We start from the raw sequence: 25324 nt of genomic DNA, 5'->3' as shown, positions 1-25324 counted from the left end.
AATGACCCCCTTAATGACCTTTGACCCAAATTCTGTGAATAATTTATAGGCACTGGATATAGCCAATGCATATGTGCAAGTGACGTCATTGTAGGATGTAACATGTAGGAGAAGAAGCATTTTGAAGATATTTGGTTTTATACCGGAAATGACCCCTTAATGACCTTTGACCCCAAATTTGTGAACATCCTATAGACACTGGATATAGCCGATGCATATGTGCAAATGACGTCATTGTAGGATGTAACATGTAGGAGAAGAAGCATTTTGAATTTGTTGCCAGAAGAAGAAAGAAAGATCCGATAGCATCACAAGACCTAGCCGGTGTCCCGGCTAGGTAAGAAGACAGAACAAGCCGACGTTCGTCGTCGGCTTGTAAGAAAGAAAGATCCGATAGCATCACAAGACCTAGCCGGTGTCCCGGCTAGGTAAAGATCCGGTAGCATTTCAAGACCTAGCCGGTGTCCCGGCTAGGTAAGAAGAAAGATCCGATAGCATCACAAGACCTAGCCGGTGTCCCGGCTAGGTAAGAAGAAAGAAGAAAGATCCGATAGCATCACAAGACCTAGCCGGTGTCCCGGCTAGGTAAAGAAACAAAGAAAGAACTTGACAGAAACAGACCTTAGCAATTTTGCAAATTGCTAAGGAATCATATATGGATACCCTCCTGACCACAGAAAGTGATATATTGCTTAAAGGAGGATTTCGTGATCCTAGCATCCTCTTTTTATGACATTTTCAGTAGATATCCACGAAAAAGCTTATTTCCAAAATTTCAGTTGATTCCGATTTTGCGTTTGCGAGTTATGGGGAGCTGTAACTAGGCGAGTTAAAAAAAGGCGAGTTAAAGAAAAGCGAGTTAAAAAGGCGAGTTACCCCCCACAGAGATTAGGTTTTTTGTCAATCACCCCCCACGAAGTAAGCTAAAGGGGAGTTACGACAAAGCCATCAAGTCCCATCGGCGAGTTACGACAACACCAACAAGTCCCGTAAGCGAGTTACGACAACACCCACAAGTCCCACAAGCGAGTTACGACAACACCAACAAGTCCCACAAGCGAGTTACAACAACACCATCAAGTCCTGCAAGCGAGTTACGACAACACCATCAAGTCTTGCAAGCGAGTTACAGCAACACCATCAAGTCCCATTGGCGAGTTACATGTAGGACTTGATGTAGGTTTTTCTTGTGAGGTCTTCAATTTGGAAAGTAATGCTTTACCTTGTAATATTATAATATTAATTAATTATCCATGTACTCTCACCATACTTGCAGATCTGTTATTTGTTACATTGCTGGGCCTCTCTGACAAGTGGTTCCTGCTTAAAATTATTATTTGCTCCAAGGTTACCCAATACATTACCCTGAACATAGGTGCCCTGAACCATCATTAATTACCCAGCATGTTATAATTAGGCTTCTTGACAAATGGCAGACAACAACAGATGGTGAGAATTAAATATAAAGCATTTGAGATTTGAAATTATAACTCGCCAATGGGACTTGCTGTAAAAATCATAACTCGCTTATTGGACTTTCTGTAACTCGCCAGCAGGACTTGTTGTAAATCTTAACTCGCCAATGGGACTTGTCGTAACTCGCCGGCGGGACTTGCTGTAAAAATCCTAACTCGCCGGTGGGACTTGCCGTAAAATCCTAACTCGCTTATGGGACTTGTCGTAACTCGCCAGCAGGACTTGTTGTAAATCTTAACTCGCCGATGGGACTTGTCGTATTCTCAGCAGGGGTCACACTTTAATCTCTGCAGGGGGTAACTCGCCAATCTAACTCGCTTTTCACCTAACTCGCCCATTCTTAACTCGCCATTTACCTGTCCCCGAGTTATGCATGATTATGTGTATTACACTGCTCCATAGACAATGCGTTGTAATTTCGTTCTGGTGCACCAGAACGAAATTCAAATTTGGCGATATTTTTGCTAAACGAATTAATCTGCAAGAAATATTTGGTACATAAACATTATGTAGCCAGAGGTATCCAGTGGTGTAAAAATCTCAACTTTTTTGGGAAAAGTAGGGGATGAGGCTGTGGATCACGAAATGCCCCTTTAAGCGTTCCATTTTTAATACCCCAATTTACCCTACTACATCCCTATGAGCGAATGGAACGTTCAACATGATGATGACGTCCGATTAGTCTCGGGCCCAGACTGCATACGGTCATCACGAACAACGACGCGACGAATGTTAGGAATGACGTATATGAACTGACTGTGAAGGAGACAAAGAACGAGGCTCCTTGGCAGCAGCTCTTTAATATCTCCCGCGAATTTTTAAATGCTCAATCAATGGGTGGCCATTGATGAGTTAGAAGCCAATTTCTCTCTTCTTCTTGCTTTAATACGTATTGTAACTTAATTTATTGAGTAATATCGCATGGGCTAAGTTACGTACCGCACCGTCACGATTCTGGATTCTAGGACACTCCACCAAAATGGTAAGCTTATAGGCCTACATCAAAGGCAAACCTTATACTAATAGCATATTATAACATTCGCCATCAAAAAACTTGTAGATTCTGGTGTTTACACGATTGTAATGTACTTTAGTAAACAAAGATACTCTGCAAAAATAAAGGTGCTGTAGTTTTGTCAAAATCTAGTCACGATTATCGCACTTTCAGTTTCCCACGCGTTTGAACGGGAATTGGATTGCGTACTTTTTCGATGTCTAGTGAGCAAATTTTTTCAATATTTTGAGAAAATGATGTCAAATTTTCTATTCTATATTGTTTGGCAATAATGTCTTTTGCCAATAGTATGTTTAAAGTTGTAATGTTGTGTGTTTGATCGCAAAGATCGGATATTTTCGTTCCCGATTCGAATTCTGAACCCTTCGCAAGGGTGCCGATTTCGGCAGAACTTTGACGATAATTTTGCCTTTTTGGACACTAAAATGCTTTCGATCCTTAATTTTGTTTCAACCGAGTCTTAAATTAGCAAGCACAATAAGGTTGGTACCACTTTTATATACATTGATAAAATTTTAAAGATTTTTTTCAAGTTTCTAACCGGCGCAAATCGTTAAGTGTGTATTTCCCATTGACATCCAAAATGGGAAATACGAGTCTGATGGACATAGGAACGGCGTCCATGAGACTCAGCGAGTCTATCAAAATCTGAGATTTTGAATAAAACGCAGGAACCGTCGTTGTATTATTATGATCATGATGATGGAAATATTAGTCGAACACGTATGTGATGTCCATAACGCATTTAAACACAGTATGTACGGTACACGACGTGTGGGACACGCATACACACACATTCCAGAGGGTCGTCCGTATTACAACTGCTGCAGTGGCGTGGCCGTTGGGCCGTTGGTAGACGGAAGGCGTTGGTGACCAAAAAAAATTGGGTTAACAATAGACTATTTTTGACCCAGGGTGATAGAAAAAATGGGAGAATTATAAAAAAATGATTAAAAATTGTGAATCAAATTGAATTTTACATAATTTTTTTTTTTATGTTGGTACCGACAATTTTCTTTTTTTTTTTTTTTTTTTTTGCTCTTCACTTTTAAAAAACAAAAAAAAAATATTTGGGTCAACAAATCACAACTTCCGTCGGTAAAAAATATTTCTGTCGGTAAATTTACAAGTTGTGTGCCCCCTCAGATCCAAAATCCTGCCTACACCACTGAACTGCTGAAGTACCATGCATTGGTGCTAGTAGTAGTTAAATTCCAATTTTCTTTGCTTTACCTCACTTGTTGTTCGGCTCAAAATTAAAAGGGGGCATATCTGACAGTAAACATTTTATGGAAAATAAATGCTAATCTTTTTTTACAGAAATGTTATAATGCATGTATGGCTTTCAGGCCCCTACACAGGATTTCTTTTGGGGGGTGCTGATTTTGAAAAAGTGGACTTTTTTCCAAGGGGGGCAATTTTGTGAAAAGTGGACTTTCTTCCCAAAATTTGGACTTGTTTTGACCGAAAAAGCGTAAAAACACCCCCTGCGTACGGGCCTGGTGGCTTTAAACACATTTGCTTGTCATCCAAATTGGCCCAAACCGGTTAACCGGGGCCCAAACACCCTGCCCAAATACAATACATATTTTACTTAATAAATTATTAAAAGAAAAGATGGGGCAAGGAAACAGGCTACTTCACTTGACCCAAATATTTGATTTATTTTTCTGATGAGAGAATCGCACATGGAATTTGGGATTTTGATAGCAGTTCCACTTAGAAAAGTTGCTCAATCATGATACTATGCTGTTTGTTTTGTTTTTTAATTGATGCATTAAATGCTGAATATTTTTGATGAAAGTCAACCTTTGACAAGATGTATAACTCTGCTATGGAAAACGCTATGACAGAACGTTTTTCAGTTTTGGCTTTCTTCACTCAAGGGTTTTAAATAAAATGATGTAGTTTCAAACTAAGTTTGATGGCAAATTTGAATTCACCTTTTGTAATGTTTTGATACTATAGTATATATGTACTGCACACACACACTGCACACATACATATTAAATTACAAGTTCAGTTCAAGTTCAGTTCAAGTTCACCCTGGCCCACTGGCCACGTAGCACAGAAACATGGAATCATGGATGCTTTGCCTAGTGTAGAATAAAGCTATGAATATATCAATCTACAATTACTCATGATCATCTTCTTGTTTGTCTCATCTATCAAAACTCTATAATGGCGATTTGTGGCAAAAGGCGCTACAACATTTACATGATTGTATAGTATGCTCATCAGTTTGGTAATACTCTGGTTTTTAACCATGGCTAGTATGCCACAGTTGGCCTCATTTGACCCGCATGCTGATCCTGCCACGCTTGCAGTTAGATGGGAAAAGTGGCATGAACGATTCGAAAATGCAATGATTGGATTTAGCATAACAACCGCCCAACGCAAACGGGCACTTCTGCTCCATTTTGGTGGGGAATCATTGACTGATATCTTCAAAACGTTACCAAATACTGGAGAAGTTGGGGATTATAAAAAGGCAGTTGATGCCCTTGCCGCATATTTCACCCCAAAGAAAAACAAAATATACGAGACAATCATTTTCCGTCGCAGTAAACAACAACAAGGGGAAACAATTGATCAATTCTGTACACGACTCAGAGAACTTGCGAAGGGATGTGAGTTCCACGATATGGACAGAGAAATCCTCACACAAGTTCTGGACACATGCACATCTCACGTCTTGCGACGACGGGCATTGGAAAAGGTGCCAGAAGTAACACTAAGCTCATTTCTAGACTTAGCACGGTCCATTGAACTTTCTAATGACCGTGCCAAGGGAGTCGAAAATCGCATGCATGATAACTCCAGCTCTACCGTCAACATGGTCAACCCCACCGAGCGTCCACGCAACCGCGATCAGCGTCGCAATCGTGAACAACGAAGCAACAATAAACAGTGCTACTTATGTGGAGGCAAGTACCCACATGAACAAGAATGCCCGGCAAAAGGACAGACATGTAATAATTGCGGAAAGCTAAATCATTATGCACGCGTCTGTCAATCACAACAGAATAAAAGCGCGGATGCTAAGCGTGTAAAGGCAGTCGTCGAGGACACTGATGACTTTAATAGTAGTATAAACACGGGTGAAGAGTATGTATATACAATCACCCAAGATCAGGTAGGCAAATGTACAGAAAACACACAGCCGGCAACCAAAGTCGATGCAACGTTAACCACAGTGTACATAGAAAGAGTACCTGTTGAAGTGTGCGTCGACTCAGGGTGCCCTTACGACATCATAGACGAGGCAACATTCAAATTCATTAAACAAAACAATAGTAACTTGAAGCTAAAGCAAACCAAAATTAGACTTCTGCCGTTCTGTTCTAAGAAGCCATTAAATATCATAGGTAAATTCATGGCAGAGATAGAAACACCCGAGCTCACTACGGTAAGTGAGGTATATGTTAATCGCTCTGGAAAAGCCAACAACTGCCTGCTTAGCCGCAAAACCTCCATAGCACTCAAGCTTTTGGAGTTAAATACTGTCAACAATGTTTCGCAACCTGACACTATCTTAGATAAATTCCCAAGGTATTCCAGGGCATAGGGAAACTGAAAGATACGCAAGTGACGCTACACATTGACGGAAAAGTACCCCCTGTGGCCCAAAGGTATCGGAAGACCCCCTTCATCTGCGCCAGAAGATTGAAAGGAAACTCAAAGAGCTGGAGGACAATGATATTATTGAAGATGCGACAGGGCCAACACCGTGGGTGTCACCAATGGTCGTTATACCGAAACCAAACAAGCCCGAGGATGTGCGCATTTGTATTGACATGCGGGAGGCTAATAAAGCTATAACTCGCGAACGTCATGATATGCCGACCATTGAAGAGATCACCGCTGAGCTCAGTGGATCACGCCACTTTTCTAAACTTGATCTCAACTCTGGATACCACCAATTAGAGTTAAAACCAGAATGTCGCTACATCACTACGTTCGCGACCCATGTTGGACTTAAGCGCTATAAACGTCTGAACTTTGGCATCAGCAGCGCATCGGAAGTCTTCCAGAACACAATCAGACAAACCCTGGAAGGCATTCCTGGAGTCCTAAACATTTCGGATGACATCCTAATACACGCGCCAACACGTACTGAACATGACAAAAGACTGTCAGCAGCACTTCAGCGTCTTCAGGACAATGGGCTCACATTAAACAAAGCAAAATGTGAACTCAACCAAACCACTCTTGACTTCTTTGGACTAGTTTTCAGTGCTGAAGGCGTATCCGCAGATCCAAAGAAAGTCAATGCTATCAAAAATGCCCCAACACCACAAAGTGCCGCTGAGGTGAGCAGCTTATTGGGAATGGCCACCTTCAGCGCAAGATTCATACCGAACTTAGCTACAATAACGCAACCATTACGAGAGCTGACTCAAAAAGGACATGCATTCCAATGGCAATCCAAACATGAGACTGCATTCCAAGAACTTAAGAATTCTCTATCAAGCGAAACAGTGACAGCATTCTTTGACCCTAATCTAGATACGGAAGTCTGGGTAGACGCCAGTCCTGTGGGACTGGGTGCAATCCTTGTACAGATGGATAACAACGGGAATAAACGGAACATCTGCTATGCAAGTCGCTCACTTACGGAAACAGAGCAACGATATAGCCAAATAGAACGCGAGGCACTAGCTATAACATGGGCTGTAGAGAAACGCTTTCACCTGTATCTATTTGGACGCGGATTTACAGTGAAAACTGATCATAAGCCACTCGTACCGATCTTCGGGAAAGCGCGATCCAGTCCATCAAGTCGCATACAGCGATGGCTACTCAAACTTCAGCCATATGACATGACAGTAGACTATCAAGAGGGCAAGACCAACCCAGCTGATTTCATGTCGCGACACCCCTTATCCGAGTGTGCTGAAGAACTGAATGATTCAGACGAGTATGTATGCTTTATTGCCACACACGCGACTCCGAAAGCGATGACACTTCAAATGATAGAACAAGAGACAATAAAGGACCATACACTTCAAACTGTCATTGAGTGTTATCATAATAATCAATGGCATCTTATCAAACATGACCATCGCTCACTTTGGAATGTACGAGACGAAATTACGGTCTTAGACAACAAGATAGTGCTTCGTGGAAACAGAATCATCATTCCAGAGAAGTTGCAAGATGAGGCAATATCATTAGCACATTTGGGACACCAAGGAATCGTCAAAACAAAAGAACTGATAAGAAGCAAGGTGTGGTTTCCCAACATAGACAATAAAGTAGAAACGGCCGTTAAACGCTGTATTCCTTGTCAAGCCACCGTACCTCAACAGAAAAGAGAACCATTGATTATGTCCGACCTCCCAGCGACAAAGTGGAGTAAAGTCAGTGCAGATTTCTGCGGTCCTTTTCCGTCAGGACACTATCTGTTAGTAGTTTATGACGAGTACTCTCGATATCCTGCGGTAGAAATCACAACTTCAACATCCGCTATATCTGCGATACCCCTGTTTGACAAGATCTTCGCTGAACATGGAATTCCCGAGGTCCTGAAAACGGACAATGGCACGCCTTTTCAAAGCCACGATTTTCAACGCTTTGCCCAATATCTCGGGTTTAAGCACCAGCGAATAACACCCTTATGGCCCGAAGGCAACGGGGAAGTCGAGCGATTCATGAGGACGCTCAAGAAGTCAATACAGGCAGCGCAAATAGAAGGCAAACCTTGGCGACAGGAACTCTGGACATTTTTAAGACAATATCGCTCAACACCACACTCAACGACCGGTAAAAGTCCAGCTCAAATCCTCAATGGACGCAACTTTCGAACTCAATTACCCGAGATGCCAAGCACACCATCTGAACATGCCAACGCGGCCCAACTTCGAAAAAAAGACCAAGATGCAAAGAACAAAATGAAGGCATACGCTGATGAAAAACGACACACTACAAGATCCACTCTCCAGGTGGGGGACAAAGCGCTGCTGAAGAACTCTCGCATCGGGAAACTACAACCCCCATACGAACCACACCCATACGTGATAATTCGAGTGAGAGGATCGCAAATAACAGCAAAACGATTAGATCGCACTGTCACCCGCAACTCCTCTTTCTTCAAGAAGGTAGTGGAGGACATTGAAGACACTAATCTACAAGACAGTGACACAGAAGCTAGTGACGGCGAAAATGTCGCTCGCCGTTACCCAACACGCCAGCGACGTCCCCCCATTCGTCTGAATGACTACGACATTGCTCCATAAACGTAAAACTAGAGGTACTTCAACGCATTATATTATATGATATGGACAATCAGAGTAGCGAAAATATTAGATACGTTACGACTACGATTACGGAATGCGAATATGGATTTTTATATGTTATGACTACGATTACGGAATGCGAACATGTATTTTGAAATAATAATCACGGACGATAAACTTGGAATGCTTGACCACGGATTATGAACTTATAAACAATATACTTATCGCGTTTTAATTAAAGTAGACTGCTTTGCAAAACAAACTGAAAGAAGGGAGGGGTGTAATGTTTTGATACTATAGTATATATGTACTGCACACACACACTGCACACATACATATTAAATTACAAGTTCAGTTCAAGTTCAGTTCAAGTTCACCCTGGCCCACTGGCCACGTAGCACAGAAACATGGAATCATGGATGCTTTGCCTAGTGTAGAATAAAGCTATGAATATATCAATCTACAATTACTCATGATCATCTTCTTGTTTGTCTCATCTATCAAAACTCTATACCTTTCATAACTAATTCATTGATATCATGAAATTGAATTCAGTCCTGTTATACAATTACATTGAAATTTTGCCAATCATGCTACCATTTATAATGCACGTCTATGTTTTAATTTACGCAAGAAGAAGAACTAACTTCAAATTTCATGATAGTATACTATATCATTTAATTCAGGCTTGAGACGGCTTTGCTGTGCTATATTGCTTTTTGGAACCGTAATCTGTATGGCCATGTTAAATTTTCTGTTGATGTTTTTAAAATTGAATGTCAAATGAGTAAACTGTATCTTTTAGGGCAAGTGTTGCCTATTATTTGAACAGTCTAGCATTGAGTTTTTGATGCGTTCACACATTGTGATCGGCTGTGTAATATTATTTCCGGCCCTTCAGATGCATTACACTACATTGAAACCCCTGTTCATTTTCTTTTTTGGGGAAGGGATATGATAAGGGGGATGGCCCATATAATGTATGTGGGTAAATTATATATGATCAGTTGGTAAAAACCCTGTTCTTGATTTCTTTATATTGCAGACTCTGACATTGAGGACTCAAGACTTGCACATTGGGAACTCAGATCACAGGACACCAGGATGAGGTGAATTATGCAGTACCGCTGACATTTAGTGGATGGTAAGTCAGTTAGAAATCTGATCAATTAGGCCTACCACAGTACTATAAAAAACATACTCAAATAATAATATGCCAAGAGGGAGGGGACAAAATATTCAAACAATCCTGCTGACCCATTACTAAAATGAATTTATGGGAATAAAAGTGCTATTTTAATGCTATATTGAATCCAAATTACGGACAATAAATTGTGGTCTAAAACTGGTTAAGACAGTACGGGTCTATGCATCCTGCACAAGAACATAATTATAAGGGCTCATATTGAAATTCCCTTACACAGGAAGGTGTACGCCATCCTGCAGCTTTCCTGTGCTAGCCTTCTTTTGTTAAAATCCTGTGTGAGAAAACAGACGCTGTTGAACAGTAGAATACATGCTAATGTTGACAAATTAGTTGAATAAACAATACATGTTAATGATTTTCTACTATGTCATGTAATAGTTGATGCAGGGACCGGAGCATATGAGACAAAATTGAGTGTGCAAGTGAAAAATATTGCATTGTTATTTTAGGCTGAAAGGTATTTTCAATGCTTTTGGAACTAATTAACTTAATTTGAACCCCTTAACGTAAACAAAATTTGATGTTTTATTTAAGTGCGCACAACCTTGTTCTTCACATCGCAAAAGTCTGTTTCCCGAAATAATGTAAATGCAAATGTTTTTATCCTCACCAATTCGCCAGTTTCAGTAATTTATAATAGATTTTACTGATTTATGTCTTCATTGATGAAAGCCATATTGTAACATTTCCATGAGAAATAGAATTGTAGTTATTTTCCACAAAATGTTAGTTTTCACTATCAGATGACCTCGTTTGGCTCTATTTTTATGCCAACTCATATGTCACCACCCGCCATGTACTATACGTACAGTATTCTGAACATTGCGTCACAGAATTTGATTAATATATTTTGATCATAAAAATAAACTTATTCAGTCATTTAATTCAAAATCTCGAATTTTGTCAAAACTACAACACCTAAAGTCTTGATTTTTGCAGGCTATGTTAGTTTACTAAAGTACATAACAATTGTGTAAAAACTGAATTTTGAAAAATATTGAGGGTGTCCTCCTCAGGATATGTTACAATATGGCTTTAAGGCCAAACTTTATCTTCGTTAATGGAAGGACTTAATTGAAATTATGATCAATTGGTAAAAACCCTGTTCTTGATATTTTTACATTAAAGACTCGTACAAGGACATGGTGGACTCATGACTCGGACATCAGGAAGTGGCATGTGACTTGGTAACAATCCAGCACTATCTTACATGAGATGGACTCCATTGCAGTACCGCTCACAGTCACATGGGATGATTAAATAGATGGTAAGTCATGTCTCTAATCATTGGTGATAATGCATGCAGCAAGATGAGAAATTATTTAATAACTTTGTTCTCAAGACCATCTGCTGTTGATAACTCATATTACATTGGGCCATTTGCCTATTGCACGGTTTAGGTATTATGGTCTCAGGTTCTGCCATATGCGAGGAGAGCCTTGAACTGGCAATAGACATGAAAGGAAGTATTGCGTAACTCTATGCAATGTTATATTACTGGTTCAATCAATTCCCATTCATGCATGCCAGATCAAGGCTCTCCTCGCATATGGCGGAACTGTGCAATGGGTGAATTCAGTTGTAATCCATATTCCCCTATGAAAGACGTATACAGAGGCTGAACTTCAAATAGAGTCATCCAGTCAGGTAATCCCATATTCATGCTCCTTGAGTGGGAGATTAAGGTCACTTTTTCCATAGGGGTGTATGGATTTCAATTGGAATAGCCCATAGTGTGAAGTTGCTGAACACTCTGATGATATCTCATGTACATTGTGTAAATATATTGCTATCTCATATGATGATATCTCATGTATACATTGTGTAAATATATTGCTATCTCATATGATGATATCTCATGTATACATATTGTGTAAATATATTGCTATCTCATATGATGATATCTCATGTATACATTGTGTAAATATATTGCTATTTCATATGATGATATCTCATGTATACATTGTGTAAATATATTGCTATCTCATATGATGATATCTCATGTATACATTGTGTAAATATATTGCTATCTCATATGATGATATCTCATGTATACATATTGTGTAAATATATTGCTATCTCATATGATGATATCTCATGTATACATTAATTGTGTAAATATATTGCTATCTCATATGATGATATCTCATGTACATACATTGTGTAAATATATTGCTATCTCATATGATATTAGTTTGTAAATGCTGCTACCATGGCTACCAAAGATGTACATTTCTTATTCAGTGGGTGTGGCTTGAATTCACATGATTTGATTGGTTTTTGGGTGTATAATGTCACACAATAATGGATAGTGATATAAGACAGTGCACACACGACCGGGCAACATCGGCGCGGCGCTTGTTGTTCCTCAATGATCACGCAATAGTGCATTCGCGAACTAAGAACGTGGTTCACTGGCGTAGATGTTTGTGACGGTTTCGTTCATTTTTACAACAAGCATGTCCTTACAAAAGTAACTTTATTTTTGATGCAAAAAAGCAGTTTTACTTTTAACTAGAGCAGTTACCGCACCATAGCTGAATGAACCATGTGGCTTCGGCAGATTGTGGTACATTATACCACTGTGCACTGTCACCCGGGGGTCAAACCTTGGAATTTTGAGATAGAGACCCAAAATAGGAATATTTACCAGAGTATAATGAGGATTAGCACCCCCGGTGGGGAAATTATTTTGAATATATTCTGTACTTTTTATCTTTGTCATTTCACCCCACTTGGGGGAGGGGTAGTTCATACCTTCTTGACATTTAAAGATATGAAAAGGACTCACAATATGAATATTAAACCAGGTCTAACGAGGAGTGTCACCCCGGTAGGAAAATTATGTTTGTTCTATTCTTTAATATTTTCTCTTTCATTTGACACCACTCTGGTGTCATATATGGTCATTTTCACGGTAAAGGGTGTAACTTTGGATTTTTAACATTTTAATCCGTAGTGTTCTAATAAAGCCACAGAATTCCATGATTTTTTTTTTTTTTTTTCATCTAGTTAGCAGCTACCTTGGGTAGCATAATCAGCTTTGGGAGTTACTGCGTTCAGTTTTAGCAGGCTTAAATGTACTTAATATTGCCATTTTGAAAAACTATAGAAAACAGTAACATTTTTGTAAAACCCTGTGTTTTCTTCAGTTAGTTCATGGATAATTTTTCTTATCCTGAAAGTACAGTCATATGTTCAGTAAACACTGCCACATTAGATTTAATTGTGAACGGCCCTGTATTTTTGAGATCCGGACTTCGATATTTGTCGTTTCGGAGGCTTCATTTTCCGTTAACAATTGTTAACAAACTTTGTGGGTGTAGCTTTGGTTCATAATTCTTGGTTATTTCTTCACTTCTTCTTGATTTATAACAGTTGTTATCTTAACTTGAAATGGGTAACAACAATTAGCCGATTTGCAAGCTTTTAAAATTTTTATAAAATCTTGACTTCAAATAGCCGTTTTTCCGTTAACTTTTTGAAGCCTCCGAAACAAACTGTTCAGCAAGCTTGTGCAAATATAAATAAAAGAGCTCATCCAATCTATTTATCAAAATGTAGCAAAGTAGATCCTCAAGTCACATGTTTTTAAATCGTGGAGATATATATCACCGTTTGAAAATGGGACCCAATACAAACTTTCCGTTAACAATTGAAGCCTCCGAAACAAATGAAGCCTCCGAAACAACAGTAAACTTAATTATCATCTATGCATATCTAAATTGGTGTGTTTCATACTGATATCTGCATTGTAATTATTACTTGATATGTGCAGAATGTCATAAATTAAAAAAAAATTGACATTATGGTTAATGTTTGAAAAATATACTGATACCTTAAAAAGCCTGTTTCGGAGGCTTCACATGCAAAAAACACCATACTTAACAAATGGGTGAAAAAATTAATGTGTGATAAATCTACAATATCTGCCGCATAGAATCATTGATTCAATACACACAAGAAAATAACAGCTTAGATGATCCCAACACTGTTGTTTTCAAAAAACTACTTCTGCAATGTTTAACAATTGTTAACATGAAGCCTCCGAAACAAAAAAAAAATGACTTGCTGTGATAATTTAATTTTGTCACAACTGAAATTCAATACTTAGAAGCAAAGCATGAAAAATTGGTAATTGTGATATTTTTTACCTATTTTTTGATGTCAACTTGCAGTAGTTAGCTAAATATTTTACTTTTATGATCACCTGTGTTGTTAACTGAAGCCTCCGAAACACAAATCGCTTGAATTGCCAATTCTAAAAATAACTCCAATTTCTGTGAAACTTGGATGGGAGGTTCCTTTCATCAAGTAGTATTTGTACATGAAGTTAGACATTCAAATTATTTTAGGAACCCAATTAAAACTTAAAAAATATGTTTAAGGTTTGGAAATTTCCATTGTAAATGACACTTGATGTTAAAAAATTTTTAAACTGCAATTACAAACATAGCAAAACATGGTATAAAATTTAACTTATATTTGTTGACTTACTTTGGAATGGAATTTCACATGTATTCCAGCTTTCATGTCAAAATTTTCTGAGGTTATGTAAAATACATTTTTTCTTAGATTTTAACCAAAATGTTATGCAAATGTGAAATTTTTTATTAGAAATCAAAAGGTTTAAGCCTTGAAACATTATTTTACTTGAATTTAAGTTGCTTCTATGCATGATTTCAGTAAACAGAAACATATTTAAGTGGTTTGAAATTTTGACCCTAAAAATCAAAAGTTACACCCTTTACCGTGAAAATGACCATATGCAAAAGGACCCAAAATAGAAATATTGACCTGGGTCTTATGAGGACTGTCACCACCGGTGGGGAAAATAATTTTAATACATTCTTGCATATATTCTTGGCATTTTGAGATATGAAAAGGAACCAAAATATGAATATTGGCCCAGGTCTTATGAGGAGTGTGACCCCTGGTGAAAAAGTATTTTTATTATATTTTTTACTCTGTTCTCTTTCATTTGACACCACTTGGGGGTACATACTTTTTTGGTATTTAGAGGTATGAAAAGGACCATATGAATATATTGACCCAGGGCTTAATATGGGTGCCACCCCCGGGTGGGAAAATAATTTTATTATATTCTTTACTTCTTCCTCTTTAATTTGACACCACTCGGGGGTTCATACCTTGGCATTTAAAGATATGTCCATTTCAGACCAAAATTCCACTAAAACTGAATAAGAATGAGAATGAAAGATAGCATTTTGTCTTTTGCCTATCCAATATTGTGTCACAATGGATGGGATGGCCAACTTTGAGTAGTGGATGCTGGCGCAGTATATACCATCTACTGAAGATAGCTCAAATTACATCATATGCATGCTTTTATCTACTGACGATATCCTGATACACAACGTGGACGAAAGTTCAAATTGGGTATCACTGTAACAAGGTTCATGAATTGAACAGTATTGCTGTTTATACTTTTACCACTGAGAATGCTCATTCATATAAATTGTCACAAAATGAAAGGTTCATCTTGTATTACTTTTTCAATTTTTAATTTGAATTTCTTTGATCTTTACAAATACAGGGTGTCCCAGAAAAAATTACCGGGCAAATGAATTTGGACGTAAGTCGAAAACTAGAAGTCAAAATGCAAAAATCTAAACATCAGCGTGTAGCGCATCTTATGTTGCATCTTATACGCCAATTTTACTGGAATCGGTTGACTGATCTCGAAGAAATGAGCGATTACATAACGCATGTGTCAATTCACTTCATTCCAAGTTTGAAAGAAAGATCATTCAACACAAAGCGCACTAGTAGTGGTAGCTAGTGGTTAAACTCTCAATGGGCTTCATATTTTGTTCTATGAAATCCTTTTCGTTCTTTCAAAACAACAAGTTTCTTGAAAATTAATTAGGTTTTATTTAAATATGAAAACCTGCATAATATTGAAATTGAAAGCTTGCATGCAAGATGATGCTCGGTATTTGAAAATATCGTTTTCGTTAATGTTGATATAAATGTTGTATAAAGAATTACTACATATAAAGAATTCCAGCTGGCTTAAAAATTTCTCACACACATTAATGTTTTCAAAATATTTTTCCAAGAAATTGTAATGCAAAGTTTAAATCTTTTAAAAACTTTAACATTAATGTTGCGTGGTGTCAAAAATCACACGTAAAGCTGTAAGCACTTGATAATTGTCATTCTTGGCTCAAATGTTCTTTGTAAGTATATTTGCACAACCTAAAGAATTAAAGTTGAAAGCTTCCAATTGTAGAAATCAAAGTTTTCTCGGACAAACTGTTATTCGTCTTCAGTGAAAGCATGAATGACATAACACCGTCGGATTTTGATAGATAACGAGATACACAAACTTTAGGAAGCGGTGAGCGAGTATGAAAAAAGCACCTGTTGATCAAACTTGGAATGAACTGCATTGATGCACGTATTATGCAATCGTTCATTTCTTCGGAACCAGTCAACCGAATCAAATAAAATTTTCGTATGTGATGCACACCAAAATAGGCTATGCACTACCGTTTGAATTTTTTGATTCTGATGTCTATTTCTCGACTTACGTTTAATTTTATTCACTCGGTAATTTTTTCTGGGACACCCTGTATGTCTCTATGTGAGTTGACCCCAAATAATGTTGGGCTTATGTTATCATTTAAATGGTTGCCTGGTTATTTCTTTCATTTTTGCCTGTCTGGTTCTTTGGCTGTCCCGTTCTTTGGCTGTTCAGGCAGAAGCAAATTCATTAATCCACTGTGCAGCTCCAATGTAATAACCAATCAACTTCAGACTTGGTGTATTGTGATAGGATATGGTGGCCTGATAATTTGCTGTATAGTTTTGTATCATGTTATCAGCAATATGTTTATGAATTAACGAGCTTATTTGCATATTGTATTTACAAACCTTTGTTATTACACACCTTTGTGTGGGGCCACCTTAATTACGAACCACTTAATTCTAGTTTAAAGTTGTGTGTGTACCATTCAGTGGCAGCGCGTAGGGGGCATTGGGGGCAAAGTGAATTTCAGGGGTGGGGGGAAATCATCAAATTTTGCGCACAAATGCCGTAAAGTGGAAAGTTTTGTAATTTTGGGTTTTGCTGGGGGAAACAGGGGGCAACAGTTCTGACGGGGGCATTAACTCTGAAATTGAACATGACAATGCAAATTGCACCCAAATTGAAAATTACCTATATGTTTGAGATTTGTTATGTTAAAGAAGAGTAACTTGAAACCAGTTTTGAATAAAATTTCGTTTTGACATTTGACCTATTCAACCTTATATATAACTCCTGAACTAAGCACCGTAGAAAAATATGACAATTGACTTTTTTGTACCCTGTGAAGAGAGGAACAATTTGAGATACACTACACATGATAGGACTATTTTTAAGTTTCGACCCCTTGTGGGACTACCACAGGGAGCATAGGAAAAAATGGAACCAATCAAATTTGTATCCTTTCAGGTTTAAGGATGTCAAAAAAACATTGGTTCCACGAATGTAGCAAAAGAAAATTCCAAGCCATAGTGCCCTATACTACCTGGGGGTGCAAAGCAAAGCAGTGCTATCTCCTGTCTATAGGATTAAATCTAGACAGATTTGAATGGAAAAATGGCCAGGCTAAATTTTTAAGCAAAATGTTCTCATATTCAAAGCCCGGGGGGGTCACTCTCGCACAAAAGTGCTACCCACCAGCGTTCGACCACCTCTGAAATGCACCCTTAATGGCGAATTTTCACATAACCAAATTGCACCCCTTAATGGCGAAACACATGCAAAATCCTACACTAAATGGCGTAGTTGAAAAACCATACCCTTAATGGCGTCAGCTGAGAAATATCTACCGTAATTAATGTCAAATTGTATTATATGCTATTTAATTGTTTTTTTATATTGTGCAATGTATTGGCTGCGATATGCATTTTAATAAACCTTGAATAATAATAATAATTATACCCCAAGTGGCGTAAACAGGAAAGTGAGCTAATTTGATACCCAAGGTGTCTTTTTGATGTTGCAGACCTAGAGATACTAAAGAAAACATGCAAAAAGTAACAAGAATCAATTAAAAAGTGGTGATTTTTCTCAAATTAGTGCAAACTCACTCAAACAATAATATTACTAACCCTAAACGTCTAAGGATTTGGGTGAAAAACGACCCCTAAATGGCGATGCCTACTGAAAAAGTACCCCTTTTTCAAAAAGACGTTGATGACGCTGTGTAGTCAAAAACATACCCTTTTAGATGTTTTTCTTGGACGCGGGTGTGTAGCAAGTCAAGCAGTGAGTGAACCCCACCCCCGGCCGGATTCAAAGCTCTCACAGTTAAACGCCAACAATACCAGATGAATCTATATGATTTAGATGCCAAATTATCGAAATAGGTTGACCTGAGAATTTTCTTCTTTTTTAAAGGCACTCAACCGTTAATAACTTAAAATGGCATGGCTACATCACTGGAGGAGGAGGGGGGTATGAACAAAGGAGGTAGTTATATTTCTTTTGCTGCATATTCAAGTCGACTTCCTCACAGGTCAGATTTAGTTTCTGATAGTTGTATAATTAGCATATCATTCAATCACTTCCGGGATCACTCTGTGATTCGATTTTGGTTTTAACAGTAAGGTGACGAAAAATAAAACCATGTTCTACAGGCCCGACCAACCCAGAATTTACATTTTCCTAAAATCATGTAAAATCTGCTGTCTTTGGGCCACTTGAAAGGTCCGTCAGTGCATGGGAGCAGATGTACAGTGTTTTGTGTATAAATTAGTATGCTCAGAAATTGGCTGGAAACTCTTCACTATATAGGCTACACCAATCGGGAGGGAGGTGAGGGTTTGGACCAAATTTGGGGAATACAAAATCCTGGTTTGCAAAGGTCAAAATATTTTGTACACAAAAAAAAAATCAAATTTGCCCACCAAAGTAATTTTGAACATTTAGCCTACTTACTACCCGCAAACAACTAACATATAGCATTATGGACTCATGCCCTCAGTTCTCACCCTCCCCAGTTTCTTTGACTAGGTGGGGAGGGCTCAACATTTCCATTCTTAGCAATTTTTTTACAATGTCACTGAAAGATTGTTTCAGTCAAAATCTGTCTCAGAAACGGAATTCTAGATGTGCATCAGGGTGTGAAGGTGTTATCATCTCATTCCCAGTTCTGGCTCACTTAGATGGGCACTTGACTTTTGAGCTTGAATAAAAAGCCTTGTTAATGTTCTTTACATCTTTCTAGTTTAGTTTGTTATGATGTTATATAACAGCAACAAGCTGCTAATATACTACCCATTCAGCCATCTTCTTTCTTTAGATCCATCCAATCAGGTTACCCCATAACTTATCAGTTTTTTGTTGTTGCTGATGTCATATCAGTAGTCAAGTCAACAGAAACAAAAACTGTTAATTGGCCCAGCTCTGCTCTGCTGTTATTCTACATGTAATAGCACTGTGGTGTCAAATCATAGATAGTGAAGGAAAAATCTATGGTCAAATGCATGTAGTTCAGGCATGCCAATTATAAACTATATATCAAAATTCTTCAGTGAAGGATACCAATATTGAGAGGATTGAAACCCAAATTAACATATACGCCTGGCATTCATAGTCTAGAGGAGCACGCAATTGGGCTTTAATATCAAATAATGGAATCCAGCTCAATCAGCTACATTGTATATACTTTTCTTTACAAGCAGGCAAGTACATATCCATCAAATATCTCTTTCATCAGTTTTGTGTGGGATAATTTACCCACATTATATTTTTATGCTCTATTTTATAATTGATTTCCATTTTCATATCTCAGCTGTTATAACATTATTCCAAAGATGCATCTCATTATTACATCTATGTATGTATATTTTGCTAAAGATTGGTTAAATTCAAGCTGCACTCAAACATCTTTTAAACAGGCAACCAAGTATCACATTTAATTAGGGGTTCATTCATAGGATTGAGGGCATGATCGCTGTTTATGCCCGAGGCGTTTGAGTGCAGCTTGAATTTATTGTGGTTTGTTCACATTTTACCAATAATTCTTTGTAATTTGAATATGCTTTCTTGGTTAAGTTCTAAATTACTTGCCTACTTGTTGTTTGTTATTAATTTTCTTAATCATCATTGTTGGTTTGATTAATTATTACTTTGCTCAATTGTCATTAATTGGCTTATTTGTCAATAACATGCTTAATTGAATTACAATGTAATGGGCCTGCTCAGGGGCAGCACCAAGGTATTTTGATAGGGGGATGCAATTTCAAATTTGGGAAATGTCGTTTGATGCAGGGGGTGGGCCCCCTCAGAATTTGGACAAATTCTCAACACAAGAAAACCCAAATGTAGCCATTTGAATGATTTGATTCACCATTTTTGGTTATTTATTAATTTTCCAACCGCATATTTTATGGATTTCATTTACATGCCTGATTTTTGGGCTGCAAATTTTAGGCATGGGCCTACTCAATTTCGATCAATTTTACTATTCTTTCTTTTTACTTATGCATTCTACCTTTTCTTGAAAGAAAATCTCTTTCTTTGTACCATGTTACCCCATTCCTTCCATATTCTTATCATGTCATCCTTTCTTTTTAACAAATGATCAGGCATTACAATATTATTTGAGCCTATTTTGCAAATGCAAAGTTTAAGTCGCATCACTTTACATTACATGTATGTTGCATTGTATGATATATGCCATTAATAACACAGTATAAACTCCTCAACAAAAGTAAGTGTTGTGTAGCTGGGATGAAAAGTGTACTGAAAATTTTGACCTTATGTATTGAAGATACAGATTTTCTTTTTGTGTGTAAACTAGGCAGAATTTGTGTGTATGTGTATAACTTAGGAAGTTTTTTTTTAGTCAAGTAGGTGAAATAATTTTTTCTTTGCATGCATATATTCAAAGTTTTTTTTTTAAAACCATGCCCCCTTGAAATCTAATGGAGTGCCCCTTATGATTGGTTTTCGTGTAACTTTAATGACTTCTAATATTGAGTCTCTTTGTATCATTACAGATCCATCACTTTCAGTGGAAGCAGTATTTGTTGTTGAGATGAATCAAATGAACAGGGATGTCTCCAGTATACCAGGACAATTAAAAGTAAGTGCACAATTATATATATATAGCCACTCAGTGGTTTCACAGCAGTCCAGGGGGGGTACTCAGTACAAATGACCATACGGGGACGTGCCGCAAACATGGGTAGCATTTTCAGCCTTCTGGTATATCAATGGCCCCTATTTTGGTATATGAATGGGTCAATTTTTTTTCGGAAAACAGCCCAATTTTTCCTTAATCTAGCCAAAATTTTCAAAATGTTCCCAAAATTTTGGGAAAATTTGTAAAAACTAAGACAATTTTGGGTAAATTTTGACTTTTGGTATATCAATGGGTCCAAATTTCTTGAAAAATTGGTATATTTATGGGTCTACTTCCAAAATCTCAGCGGCACGTCCCTACCAAAACCAAACTTGAGTACCCCCCCGGACGGCAGTGGCGTAACTAGGGTTGGTAGCGCCCGGGCAAGAAACAAAATTGGCGCCCCTAGCCCCCCGCGCTAAGGATACATAATGGCGCCCCCAATTCTTGAAACAATTGCACAAATTTTTTGGACAAATAAGGCCTACCACTAATTAAATTTGGTTACTGGAAGTTAAATATCGGTCTTAAAATGTTCTTTCAATTGATTTTGTGCTCAAGTGCATGCAAAGCACGTGAAAATTTTGATTTTCATCGCTTGTAGGGGCGCAGAATCGATGCTGAATTGGTCAATTTGGCGCCCCCTAAGGGTGGCGCCTGGGGCACATTGCCCCCTGCCCCCTAGTTACGCCACTATTTCACAGGCTATCCAATTTCTCTGAGAAAATTTAGAAACATTTTTGTGCTATGGAAATTTGGCAACAAATGAAAGCTATTAAATTAAAGCCCATTCAGTGATCCCAGTGAAGTGTAAAAAATTTAAATCGTTTATAATTCAGAAAAGTAAAGGATATGTCATTAAAATTATCATTGACAAAGCTGAGGCCCCATTCAAATACATGTAGGTAATTTCTCATTTAAATAGTTCGACTTAAAGCTCTTACCCCAATGTGTAATGGATTTATTTTTTCTCATTTTTTTTCAATCAATTTGTTTTGGGGCAAGTTTGCTAGTAAAATTATATCTGTTGCGAATGTCTAGTGCCATGCTTTTTATGGGAAAGATTAATGGACTTGTATTTTTCTTTTCAGTAATTAAATAAAAGAGGGGAGAAAAGTATAACGTGCATGATTTTACTAACAGGCGGGAGAGCTTGAGTCAAATGGTTTAATTAAGATAATTAAGATTGCATGGCCTGAGGTCTATCCTCCCGACCATCGGGCTAGACCAGCAGCAGTAGTGTAGTAGTTAGGGAAAGCTCACCTGAGGTCTATCCTCCCGACCAACGGGCTAGACCAGGCATAATGCCACAGCGTAATGTAATGAAGTATATTTAATGTAAGAGAATATTAGGAATATCTATGTCTGTCAGGCCAGTTATGAAACAACTGCCATTGGTATGTACATGTATCACCGAACCAATGCTGTCTGTGGTGAGGAAAATTAGTGGGCGGGCGTTAAATTTACGCAATGTACCTATATGGTTGGAAAGCTCACCTGAGGTCTATCCTCCCGACCAACAGGCTAGACCGGCAGCAGTAGTGTAGTCGTTAGGGAAAGCTCACCTGAGGTCTATCCTCCCGACCAACAGGCTAGACCGGCAGCAGTAGTGTAGTCGTTAGGGAAAGCTCACCTGAGGTCTATCCTCCCGACCAACGGGCTAGACCGGCAGCAGTAGTGTAGTCGTTAGGGAAAGCTCACCTGAGGTCTATCCTCCCGACCAACGGGCTAGACCGGCAGCAGTAGTGTAGTCGTTAGAGAAAGCTCACCTGAGGTCTATCCTCCCGACCAACGGGCTAGACCGGCAGCAGTAGTGTAGTCGTTAGGGAAAGCTCACCTGAGGTCTATCCTCCCGACCAACGGGCTAGACCGGCAGCAGTAGTGTAGTCGTTAGGGAAAGCTCACCTGAGGTCTATCCTCCCGACCAACGGGCTAGACCGGCAGCAGTAGTGTAGTCGTTAGGGAAAGCTCACCTGAGGTCTATCCTCCCGACCAACGGGCTAGACCGGCAGCAGTAGTGTAGTCGTTAGGGAAAGCTCACCTGAGGTCTATCCTCCCGACCAACGGGCTAGACCGGCAGCAGTAGTGTAGTCGTTAGGGAAAGCTCATCTGAGGTCTATCCTCCCGACCAACGGGCTAGACCGGCAGCAGTAGTGTAGTCGTTAGGGAAAGCTCACCTGAGGTCTATCCTCCCGACAAACGGGCTAGACCGGCAGCAGCAGTAGTGTAGTCGTTAGGGAAAGCTCACCTGAGGTCTATCCTCCCGACCAACGGGCTAGACCGGCAGCAGTAGTGTAGTCGTTAGGGAAAGCTCACCTGAGGTCTATCCTCCCGACCAACGGGCTAGACCGGCAGCAGTAGTGTAGTCGTTAGGGAAAGCTCACCTGAGGTCTATCCTCCCGATAAACGGGCTAGACCGGCAGCAGCAGTAGTGTAGTCGTTAGGGAAAGCTCACCTGAGGTCTATCCTCCCGACCAAAGGGCTAGACCGGCAGCAGTAGTGTAGTCGTTAGGGAAAGCTCACCAGAGGTCTATCCTCCCGACCAACGGGCTAGACCAGGCATAATGCCACATGAAGTATATTTAATGTAAGAGAATATTAGGAATATCTATGTCTGTCAGACCAGTTATGAAACAACTGCCATTGGTATGTACATGTATCACCGAACCAATGCTGTCTGTGGTGAGGAAAATTAGTGGGCGGGCGTTAAATTTGTTTACTTTTACGCAATGTACCTATATGGTTTAGAAGATCCACATTTTGGTAAACTTATTTCTTCAACTATTTTTGTAGGTATAATTGGAAGTTAGACACATATTGCAACAAATCTAATTGCTTCAACTAGAATTCCTAAACCAAATCAATATAATTGAATACCTGAGTGGAAGAAGGGCCCAACTCCATCAAAACTGTTTTTGAGATATTAAGGAAAAAACTTAATATTTGGACAAGTTTTTATAGACAGAATGTTTTCATCTTCAGGGGACTTTTAATACATGAACATACAGTATTACATACATTCAAAATCATTTATGTTTCCATGGCAACTGTACAGGACTTAATAGGAGCTGGAGTTGGGCCCTTCTTCCACTAATATGCTGCAAGTGTCAGTTCGTAAGCAGATGTGTTATAAATAGCTACAGAAATTTGGAAATTATCCATTAATTGCACAAGTATAAGCATGTAATATGTTAGCAAGAAAGTTTATTGTAGTGAGAAGCAGATTTCATGGATGAACAAAATTCCTCTATTACCCAATATTTGTGGAAGAAGTGCCCAACTCCATGGAGTTGGGCCTTTCTTCCATGAAAACCTGGATTAAGTGTACATGGAAGACTATTTAAAAAGTGGATTTTGGCTAATCTTTCACACACAAGGAAGAACAGTCTGCTGGCAATAAAATGCTGGGTCTAACTCATTTTTGTAAAAAATTGGAGTTGGGTACTTCTTCCACTCAGGTTGGTATTCAATTGCTTTCATGTGGTTCCTGATAACAAGTCAATATACAAACATTTAATGTTGTGCAGGTTCTTGATAGCCTTGTGTTGCAGCTTGCGCATACTGAATTCAGTGAGCAGTGAGGAGTGTTCAGAAATACTTTGCTGTTGTTGGAGAATTATCTAACCTGGCCCTTCAAAATATAACTGACCCTTACAGGAGCTTGAAAAAAATCCCATTCCCGGGCTCCCTTCCTGAGAAGGCCAAGACATGAAAAAGTATCAGGTTAATGAAAAATAAATAATATATATAATAAACAAAAATAAAAAAATAAAATAAAAGAAGGAAACAAACAGAAAATAGTTTAACAAACAAAACCTGAAAGCACTGTTCGAATAGGATCGTCTAAGGCATTATAGGCCTATCGAGCAAATTACAGGAAATTGCTAATATAGGCCTAAGTCGTTTTATTAGTCAGTATTGTTATTAATGAAAGTTAAGACTAGTACATATAGTAATAAAACAAAATCGGATTTTAATTTTAAAAAAGGGATTGATTACAAGTCATTAATTTATAGGCTCACTATTATATAAGTGCATGGTGCAAATTTAAATTTAGAGAAAATTATTAGGCCTAGACATCAAAAAAATAAAGTGAAATAAGATCAAAGTTAGTTTATTACTAATACATTTTTAATAAACAGCAAAGTTACAAATCTCAAAATGTAACTGAATGAAAAACTTAGGCCTAAGGCTGAGTAAAAAATAAAAATAATGTTTACCATCCCCTCCCTCCCGACCCAAG

At 38.4% G+C, this 25324-nt stretch overlaps 1 long non-coding RNA gene across 2 annotated transcripts; it reads left to right on the top strand.

Annotated features, from left to right (window-relative positions):
• The first annotated feature begins 2213 nt into the window (after window positions 1–2213).
• LOC140141831 (uncharacterized) lies at window positions 2214–21045 on the top strand. Of its 2 annotated transcripts, XR_011857464.1 has the most exons (4): window positions 2214–2458; window positions 9776–9874; window positions 11066–11204; window positions 20957–21045. It is a non-coding gene; the product is annotated as an uncharacterized lncRNA (long non-coding RNA). The 2 variants fall into 2 exon arrangements; XR_011857465.1 differs by lacking the exon at window positions 9776–9874.
• Window positions 21046–25324: the final 4279 nt, after the last annotated feature.

This window comes from Amphiura filiformis, chromosome 20, assembly GCF_039555335.1.
Source record: "Amphiura filiformis chromosome 20, Afil_fr2py, whole genome shotgun sequence".
NCBI classification, from domain to species: Eukaryota; Metazoa; Echinodermata; class Ophiuroidea; order Amphilepidida; family Amphiuridae; genus Amphiura; species Amphiura filiformis.
Note: the sequence above shows the minus strand (reverse complement) of the source record. Positions and strands in the feature narration are given on the sequence as shown.